The 10521-nt window shown below is 43.8% G+C and overlaps 1 pseudogene; it reads right to left on the bottom strand.

The window, feature by feature from the left end:
• Positions 1 to 205: 205 nt before the first annotated feature.
• On the bottom strand, positions 206 to 9257 carry LOC105554597 (annotated as a pseudogene).
• Positions 9258 to 10521: the final 1264 nt, after the last annotated feature.

Genomic DNA, 10521 nt, shown 5'->3' with positions numbered 1-10521 from the left:
TTTCTTTTCCCTCATTAAGTCATTGTTTTAACGGGCCTCAAAATTCTGTGACAGATTTTTTGGTCAAGTTTCCATTAAAAAGTACTAATTTTAAAAACTGATAAACCTGCTACATGTGGAAAAAAAAAAGCAGTGATCCACAAGACATTCTCCTTTCTTTGAGAGGGATTTATGGTGCATTGTTATCATTAACCATTATTTTACTATTAAACTTACATGGCCAATTGAAACAAACAGTTCTGAGACCGTTCTTCCACCACAGATTAGGATTGGGGCGGCAGGTATTAGGGATGATATTCATTTGGCCCTCTGAGCTTTCTGGGCAGACTTGGTGACCTTGACAGCTCCAGCAGCCTTCTTGTTCATTGCTTTGATGACACCCATGACAACTGTCTGTCTCACATCACAAACAGCAAAATAACCCGGCGGAGGATAATCTGAGAAGCTCTCAACACACATGGGCTCATCAGGAACCATATCAACAATGGCAGCATCACTAGACTTCAAGCATTTAGGGCCATCTTCCAGCTTCTTACCAGAACAACAATCAATCTTTTCCTTCAGCTCAGCAAACTTGCATGCAATGTGAGCTGTGTGACAATCCAGTACAGGGGCATAGCCTGCACCGATGTGGCCTGGGTGGTTCTGGATAATCACCTGAGCAGTGACACTGGCTGTGTCCACTGGTGGATCATTTTTGCGGTCACCAGCAACGTTGCCACAACAAATATCTTTGACAGACACATTCTTGACCTTAAGGCCCACTTTGTCCCCAGGAAGAGCTTCACTCAGAGCTTCATGGTGCACTTCAACAGACTTTACTTCACTTGCAATGTTGATTGGAGAAAAAAAATATGGAATGCTTTATAAATTTGCGTGTCATCCTTGTGTAGGGGCTGTGCTAATTTTCTCTGTATTGTTCCCATTTTAGTGTATGTGCTGCCGAAGCTAGTGTAAAACTGCTTCTTAAATAGACTCCCACCCAGTCCTAGAATTGTCAGCTTACTCCTTCACTCCATTCCCAGCAGTATCCGGTGCTGCTGATTGGTGTGACGTGCTGAGATTCTGAGGTGCAGGTTGTGTGGCCTCCTGGCTTCCCCACTGTTGGCTCACAATTAGGCTTCCTTGTATCTTCTGAGTGTGATTCAGTTTCCTAATTTCCCGGTTCTGGATTTTTGTTGCTGCTGGCTTCTCAGATTTCCTTGTCTTCGTGACTTTATGCTAGTTTTTGTACCTTTTTTTTGTGTGTGTGTGATTTTGGTGGGAGTACTGGAGGGAGTAGAGGTGTGGCAGTTTTAAAAACAAATTATTTGGCCAGGGGCAGTGGCTCATGCCCATAATCCCAGCACTTTGGGAGGCTGAGACCGGCAGATCACCTGAGGTCAGGAGTTTGAGAACAGCCTGGCCAACGTGGCGAAACTCTGTCTCTACTACAAATACAAAAAAATTAGCCAGGTGTAGTGGCATGTGCCTGTAATTCCAGGTACTCTGGAGGTCGAGGCATGAGAATTGCTTGAACTCAGAAGGCAGAGGTTGCAGTGAGCCAAGATTGCGCCACTGCACCCCAGCCTGGGTGACAGAGCTAGACTCCTTCTGAAAAAAACAAAACAAAACCCCAAAAAACAAAACCAAAACAACAACACAAAACCCCAAATTCTTTGATTTTGCTTCCTTAAAGAGGCAGAACTTAATTTCTCTTTCCTTGTGTGTAAGGCTGTACATAGTGTCTTGCCTCTAATGAGTGGAGTATGGCAGAAATGATGGTTTGTCACTTCTGAGATTAGGCCATAAAAGGACTATGGCTTCTGTCTTGCATGTGTGTTCTTGCTCTGTCAGATCACTTACTTTGGGGAAAGCCAGCAGCCATGTGTGTCAGCAACCTGATGGCTGCTGTGTGTGAGAAGGTCACAGGGTGAAGAACTGAAGCCTCCAGCCGATGACCAGCAAGAAACTGAGGCTGCCAACAACCACATGAGTGAGCTTTGTGTTGGATTCTCCAGTCCCAGCTGAGCCTTGAAGATTCTTTAAGCTGAGACATTCCCAGATTTATGATAATCAGGACTGTGGGATAATATTAACTGAGAGAGTAAATGTTTGTTTTTTCAAACTGCTAAGTTTGGGGTTAATTTATTACAAAGCCATAGATAACTAACCTAAGAGATAAATCACAAACAGAGACTTTTATAAGTGTTACTATGGCCTATGGTTATTTACCATTATGAATTTTTGAGAACTCAAATAAAGATATAAGCTTTTAAAATATATATATATTTCTAGGCCAGGCACGGTGGCTCATGCCTGTAATCCCAGCACTTTGGGAGGCCGAGGCAGGTGGATCACCTGAGGTCAGGAGTTCGAGACCAGTCTGGCCAACAAGGTGAAACCTCGTCTCTACTAAAAATACAGAAAAATAGCCGGGCATGGTGGTAGGCAACTGTGATCTCAGCTACTTGGGAGGCTGAGGCAGGAGAATCGCTTGAACTCGGGAGGCAGCTGAGATTGCGTCACTGCACTCTAGCCTGGGGCAACAAGAGCGAAACTCTGTCTCAAAAAAAAATTCAAAACAAATTTCTTATTTTGAAATAATTTTAGATTTACAGGAAGGTTGCAAAGATAGTAGAGAGGATTTCCATATGTCCCTTACCCAATTTACACCATTGTTAACATCTTACATTACCATGTCACATTTGTCAAAACAGAGAAACTGACTTTGGTTAGTTTCAGTAACCAAACTATATAGTTCATTAATCCAACTCCAGATTTTATTTGGTTTTACCAGTTTTTCTATTCATATCTTCTTCCTGTTCCAATCCAGGGCGGTGCGTTATATTTAGTTTTCGCATCTCCCCAGTCTCCTGGTCTGTGACCGTTTCTCAGTCTTGACTTGTTTTTCCATGACCTTGACAGAGACCTGAACCTTACTGAAAGTAGTTTTATTTGGTAGATTGTGTTTCTTTGACTGTGACCGTGCTAGGAAATTGAACCACAGAGACGCAGGCTTTATACGAGTTGTAACACTTTTCCAATTTGACAATTAGTTTTACATTCATTTGCGCTATTGTTTGGTTGTCTGCCTTTCCCACTACCTTGGAAGATCCATGAAAGTAGGGGCCATGTTTGTTTTGGAAACAGAATGATGTCTAGCACTTAGTACTTGCTCCATAAATATATGTTAATGAATAAATGGATAGTTAATGATCTATGAGTATTTTTAATAAACTGGTGAGTTGCAGTATTCCTCAGTGGACTTAGAATTTTGCCTTCATTATAGTAAGTTTTAAGCAAATAGTAACTATATGCCAGACCAACTGCCAAGTACTTTCTCTGCAATAGCTAAATAAATGTGTATTGAATTCCGTTACATAAAATGAGGATTGCAAAGTTCTTTCTGAGGAACAATGCTTCGTTTCCCCTAGATGGGGAAGTCTTACTGCCTAGGAATTATTCCTTTTTATTAAGGAATTTACTGCTACCTAGGAATTACTCCTTTTTATTAAGCCCAATGCATTTGGAGGAAAGAAAGCTGTTGGACTGGGCATAGCAGCTGTTCTCTAGGAAATAGCAACGTGTAAATATAGCAGATCTGTGTGCCAAGGAGGGAAACGAGAAATTAAATCAGGGTTCTTAGGAGCAATGAATGTAAAGAAAAACATCACAAGTTAACAGCATGGGGGAAGCAAATATAAATTCCCAAGACCTACCTCTGCCTCTTTGAAACCTAAAGCCTAAGTTCTGAAAACCTTACTCTAATTAAATACAACTTCACTTGAATTCAGTGCAAAACTTTCACCATCTCTCAACATTTGAATTTAAAAATTTTATGCTTTAGTATTACTATTCATATTACTATTGGCACTTTAGTTAAAATACTAAGTGCAAAACATTTGTTGGACTTTTTTTTTATGGTGGGAAGAGGTGGAGAGGGTGATGGCACCATCTGGGAAGATGGTGGAGATGAATCTTAATGGAATTTGGGAAATGAGAAAAGCTGAGTTGGTGATGTCTATGTCTGACAACAGTGATGCATTCCAGTGGCAGCTCAACCAACATTATTATTAAAGGCTTTATGTGGTGGTTTATATATTATTTAGAAATCATAATAAATTGGAATTGGACTTTTGGCACCTCTCCCAGGTGAAATCCCCTGAGTGTTTATCTTATACAAGACACAGAAGGAATTCAATTTTGGACCCATATATTTGTCTAAATGCAACAAGTGACAATTTGTGTGTTTTTTTGTGTGTAGGGAAAAATAAAAATATATTTCAGAATAAAATACACAAAAAGTCATCAAAGTAAAAATTCAGGACTGAGACTCTGGAATATATTTTGCTGGTGGCAGCATAGCCTGATAAATCAGGGCTGTTTGTTTACTTTCTTTATAATTGATTTTCCATATTTTTCAGCAAGCCACAAAAAATTCAGTTTAAAATATATCTGTTAGTATCTACAACCTTCTATGGGAAGAAATTACTTGTGTCCATCTTTTAAATTCTTTGCCCTCATGAAATTTTCATGGCCTTACCTCCGTATTGCTTTTCCAAAAAAGGGACTCATTCATTTATTCATCCATTGTTTATAAATGCCTTGCATTGGATCTGAAATATAGTGGCATTTTATTCATCTTTGTTAAATGAAGAGACGTCTGCATGCATATAACATCATTCTGAACGTGTTTCCTAAGGCGTGGCCACTTGAGATGGCTAATTTCCTTTCATTATCTGTTCTCCCTTTCTTTGGTATTATAACAACAGAACTTTTAACTTGGTTCTGTCTTTAAAAGGCAGGGGCTTGCCCTTCCTTTCCACCTTTACCCCTTACAAGGCATTGAGCCATTGTGGACAGCTGAAGGCAGTCCTCTGGAGATGGCAGAGCCACAGATGGGAGATGCTTTGATCCCTGCATAACACTGTGGAGCAGAGCCTCCCTCCAGCCCCACACTCTGCAGCTGTACCATTATGTGAGCGAGAAACAAACTTCCACCATGTTTAAACCATTGTTATTTGGAGGTGCCTCTTATACAGCACCCAAATTCATCTTTTAACCATACAATTCTCAAGGCATTAGTTCTAGAAGGGGTGAGAAGAGTAGTCCTCCAGTAACCAGAATATGGAAAAAGTCCATATTCTGAGAAAGTCCAATAAATGCTCTGAGGGTGTGGAGGAGGGAAAGTTCACATTCATTTGGAGAACAAATTAGAATTGCATTAGAAACTAAAACATCTGAATTTTGAGAGCAGCATTACTCTAGAGTCTGAAGGGCATGGATATTATTATTCATGGAATCCTAACTGTCTAGCTTATTTTGTCTGGCTGTCTGTCACAGCATTGCTACCTACAGGCTTATGAATAAGGCACAGTCCAGAGAGTCTCAGGGGGTCAGTGTGGACTCAGTCCCCACCAGAACACAGAGGCTGTGTGAACTTTCTCTGAGTAAATGAATTATGATCCTCACAAATTATTAATATCAAGGTGGGTCAAGAATGTGGGCTTTGGAGTCAGATACAGTTTCACATTCTACCTCTACCACTTACCAGCTGTGAGACTGAGCAGAATATTGAAGTAGTTAAGATTTGGCCTGCTCGAGTTCAAATCTCTTTTCCACCACTTAGGAACTATGTGACCAAGGCAATTTGTTTAACCTCTCTATGACCTGATTTCCTCATGCGTAAAATGTAGATAATAAAAATACCTTCTTCACAGGGTTGTTGGGATGATTAAGTGAAAACTCCTTATAGTGTTAAGTCATTAAGATGTGTTTAGTGCTTAGTATGTGCCCGGCAATCATGTGTGCACATACACACATTTATATTTTTATTTCATATTTGTAAACAGAATAGTTAATATTACCTGTTGTTGTTATTAATGACCTAACTTCCTGGCATCTCAGTTTACTCATGTATAAAACAGAGGTGATAGTATCTGAATGACTGTTTGTCCTCATTTGTAAAATAATATCCACTCTCAGAGTTGTAAGATTATGTCTATAAAGCACATGCACGATTCCTGGTACCTAGCAGGGTCAATAAATTACACAACTTTTGAAGTAGATCTCTACAAAAATTTCCTTACATTAAGGGAGGAGACCACCCTTCATATTGTCTTATGCCCAATTTCTGCCTCCAAAGAAAGAAGAAGTAAAAACTAAAAGGCAGAAATGGAATCCTTAGGCAGACAGTCCAGCACCGCGCCCTGGTAGTTAAAGATCAACCCCTGACCTAGCTGCTCGTGCTATCTCTAGATTTCAGACATTGTGTGGAAAAGCATCGTGAAAATCCCCGTCCTGTTCTGTTCCGTTCTGATTACCGGTGCATGCAGCCCCCAGTCACGTACCCACTGCTTGCTCAGTCAATCACACGACCCTCTCACGCGGACCCCCTTAGAGTTGTGAGCCCTTAAAAGGGACAGGAATTGCTCACTCAGGGAGCTTGGTTTTTGGAGATGTGAGTCTGCCGATGCACCCAGCTGAATAAAGCCTTTTCCTTTCACAACTCGGTGTCTGAGGGGTTTTTGTCTGTGGCTCGTCCTGCTACAACATATTTCCTATGTCATTTTTATTTATTCATTTATTCTGAGACATGGTCTCACTCTGTTGCCCAGGTTGGAGTACAACAGTGTGATTGTAGTTCACTGTAGCCTTGAACTCCAGGGCTCAAAGGACCCTCTCGAGTAGCTGGGACTACAGGCGTGCACCACCATACCCAGCTAATTTTTGTATTATTATTATTATTTTTTTTTGGTAGAGATGGGATCTTGCTGTGTTGCCTGGGCTGGTCTTGAAATTCTGGCCTCAAGCTGTTACTGGTGGAGGGTCTTGACTATGAGTCCTCCAGGTTCTTGGCGTTTTGAATAAAGAATTGGACAAAAATAAATGCACAAAGCAATGAAAGAATGAAGCAACAAAAGCACAAATTTATTGAAACAAAAGTACACTCCACAGAGTGGGAGCGGACTTGTGTAAGTGGCTCAAGAGTGCTGGTTACAGAGTTTTCTGGGGTTTAAATGCCCTCTAGAGGTTTCCCATTTGTTACTTGGTTAACACCTATGTAAATGAAGTAGTGGCCTGCAACCAGTTTGATTAGTTGTGGCAGGTGACCAATCAGAGGCTGAAGTGAAATTACAAAGTTACACATGAAGACTTGGCCTGCAACCAGTCTGACTGGTTGCAGGAGGGGACCAATCAGAGATACTTTCATTTTTCATCAGCAAGGCAGAAAAGTGGGGGGTGGGTTTGCAAAGGGAGTAGCCTTTGATCCTTTTGTTACTTGGGTGTGGAGAGATGGAGTTTTCCTTTTGATTCCGTTCTGGGAATTCAGCACAAATTGGCTGTAGGTTCCCTGCCTCCAGACCCTATTCTCCTGCCTCAAAGCTGTCTTCCTGAACTGGCCTCTCAAAGTGCTGGGATTATAGGTGTGAGCCACTGCACCTGGCCCCTATGTTATGTTAAGGGAAATAAAGAGTTATGTGCAGTTTTGTTAAACGCAGTCTTGTAGGGGGATGGGCATATGTAAAATACTAAGTGTTCAGCCTAACGCCCTGCTGCTTTAGCTGTCTTTTTAAGGATGCTGTGAAAAAGATATGGAGAATTACAGCTGGTGCTGGGGAGAGGAAATAGAAACAGCTACCATTTATTGGGGCCACCTATGTGGTTCACCAAAGCCCTTGAGAGTGCCTGTGTCCCTTCTGACAGTCAACGAAAGTGGGGTTCAGAGAAGGTCACACACCTGTCCTTGGGGATTTAGTGCACACCCTCCCTGGGAGTCCTATTCTGGCTTAAATGCCAGTAATAGGGCCAGGAGCCAGGCTGAGCTTGGAATATCTTCCCCAGGACCTCCTGCTCCTGCCTCCCACAGTCCGAGAAGATGCTCACCCAAAGACCTTGGACCCCATGGCAGCCCCTCCAGAGCTCTGCCCATCTGGTCATTTCTCAACCCTTTGGGGAAAAAATACCCCCCCGCCCTCCTCAGCGAGAATGGGAGAACTCCTGCCACAGTGTCTCCCAGCGTGGGAGCACCTGCCCAGGCTTGTGTGTCATTGTGAGCGTGGAGATGGCATCAGGGGGCCAGAGTCACCCACACATCCAGGAGGCTTCAGAAGCACTGACCCACAGTAGGTCCGCCCTAGGGGTAAGGGGTTAAAGAAGAGGAGAAACAGCAGGAGGAGTGCTGGAGGCTGGCTGCCTGGGAGGCTGAGAGAAGCTCCTGGGGTTAATTCTGTGAGTTTTGTCAAGAAGGGGCTGGAAAGGGGAGTTGGAGGCTTCCTTCCCCTGAGAGAGTGCAGGCTGAAGAGGTGGACCTCGAGGAATGGGGCCAGGGCCCTGCCCAGCCGGAACAAGGAAGGGGGTGACTCAGATCTGGTCCTTTTTGCTCCTGCCAGGACAGTGACTGCTGCTGGGCCTACCTCTCGTCATGGTTACCTTGTCACATTCCAAATCACAGCCGGGCTGTGTTCCGCCTGCAGGGTGAAAAAACCAGTGAGGTCCCAAGAGAGCCAGAAAACAGATTAGGGCCCTGCACACTGAATGGCGGACAGCAGTGGCATGTCATAAGGTCCCAGGTGCCCCAGACTGTGGGGTGGCACCAGCAAGACCTTGTTGGTTGCTTTGGGTGACTTCGCAACTGATGAGGCAGAGGCAAGATGGGACCCTCAGAGCCCACCCCTCAGGGGCTGTCACCTATGGCCGGGCCTTGGGTGCTTCCAGTGGCAAGGGGAGGATACCTTCTCATCTGTTCTCTCTAGAGTGGTACACATTTCTATAGACTTGGGTGTACAAGGGATGTAATTTTCTGTTTTCTATTATTTAATTTCTGATCTCTAGCCTTCATTTGTGTGATACAGGAAAATGCAATCTGGTCACTAACATTTGAAATAAAATCAGTGACTTCAATCATATTCATCTTGAAGGCCAGGCACTCTAGGGGTGGCTGCTGAGCTGGGGCAGAGCTTTCACAAATGCCACTGTGGCAGTCTTCCTGGCTCTCCTGTGGTCTTGGTCCTACCTCAGCCTCCTGCCCTGGTTATGTCACTGGGTCCTCACCAGCACTGTCTGTGGTGTCTGTGGTCCTCCACAGACAACTCAATGGCCCCTAAATGCCAGACCCTTGCCCGCTGTTCTGCATTCTCCCCTTCCTGGATGCTAGGTGTGGGGGAGGCATGGGTGTGGGGAAGCTTTGGTTCTTTTCCTTGCCCTTCTGGGTCTTTGGGAGGGTTGTGACCGGCTGCGAGCGCCCACTCAGTTCCAACAACCCTTGCTGCCATCTCTGTGTTGTTATTTCCTGACCTTTGTGATGCAAGGAACAAAGTTGAAGCTGCCCTTGCCCAGGCTGGGAGAAGATGGAGGGCTCAGCTCAAGTAGGCAGACAGGCAAATTCTCTGTTCCTCTGCCTTTTGTTCTGTTCAGGCCCTCAGTGGATTGAATGGTGCCCACCCACACTGGGGAGGGCCATCTGCTTTCCTCAGTCTACCCATTCAAATGCTCATCTCTTCCAGAAACAGCCTCACAGACACACCCAGAATAACACTGAACCAAATACCTGGGCACCCTATGGGCCATTCTAGTTGACACAATGATTACACCCCAATAAGAGGTTTCGTGAGTGAGGGTAGCACATCATTCAGCCACATTATCTAGAGTTCAGCTAATTTGCCACACACTCTTTACCCAGGCTCTAGAAAAAGACATTTGAAGTTCCCCCCAGCCCAGACTGGAAAATATCATAAAATAGGACTTCTTTGGGGGCTTTGTACTTTACCTTTACCTCAATGTTCTTTTTTTTTTTTTTTTGAGACAGAGTCTTGCTCTGTCACCCAGGCTGGAGTCCAGTGGTACGATCTTGGCTCACTGCAACCTCTGCCTCCAGGGTTCGAGTGATTCTCCTGTCTCAGCCTCCCGAGTAGCTGGGACTACAGGCGTCTGCCATCACACCTGGCTAATTTTTATATTTTTAGTAGAGACGTGGTTTCACCATGTTGGCCAGGCCAGTCTCGAACTCCTGACCTCAGGTGATCTGCCCACGCTGGCCTCCCTCAGGGTTGGGATTATAGGTGTGAGCCACCGTGCCCGGCCTACCTAAATAAATGTTCTGCAGTCATCTTCACCAGGACCTTTGCTTTGAGTCTCAGTTCTTCTGAACGTTGTGGGTGTGGACAATTGGGGCAAAAAGGGAGCTTGATAAACGTGACATTTAGGAACCAGCTTCCTTTAGGGATTACTCCTGAGCACGTCTTAATGCTGGGATTCTGTTTGACATGTTGCACTTACTGGCCATGTCAACAGATGCTGTCATGACAGGGAGATGTGAGAGAGGAAATACTGTAGCGGGGAATGGGATATGGAAATCAGGGTGGGGAAGGCAAATAGGAAGTTTCTGTTTCAGTTAAATATAGCAGTTAGAGGATGAGGGTGAGAGATGATTTAAGATACAAGATTTATCTTAAAATTTTTCATTAATGTTTATTATTTTTTCCCAGATTATGAAAGTAGAAAATTTGGAGGATACAATTACAAAGAAGAAAATAATTA

The sequence above is a fragment of the Mandrillus leucophaeus genome, unplaced genomic scaffold, assembly GCF_000951045.1.
Source record: "Mandrillus leucophaeus isolate KB7577 unplaced genomic scaffold, Mleu.le_1.0 Scaffold65, whole genome shotgun sequence".
NCBI classification, from domain to species: Eukaryota; Metazoa; Chordata; class Mammalia; order Primates; family Cercopithecidae; genus Mandrillus; species Mandrillus leucophaeus.
This window is presented reverse-complemented; position numbering and strand designations above follow the sequence as displayed.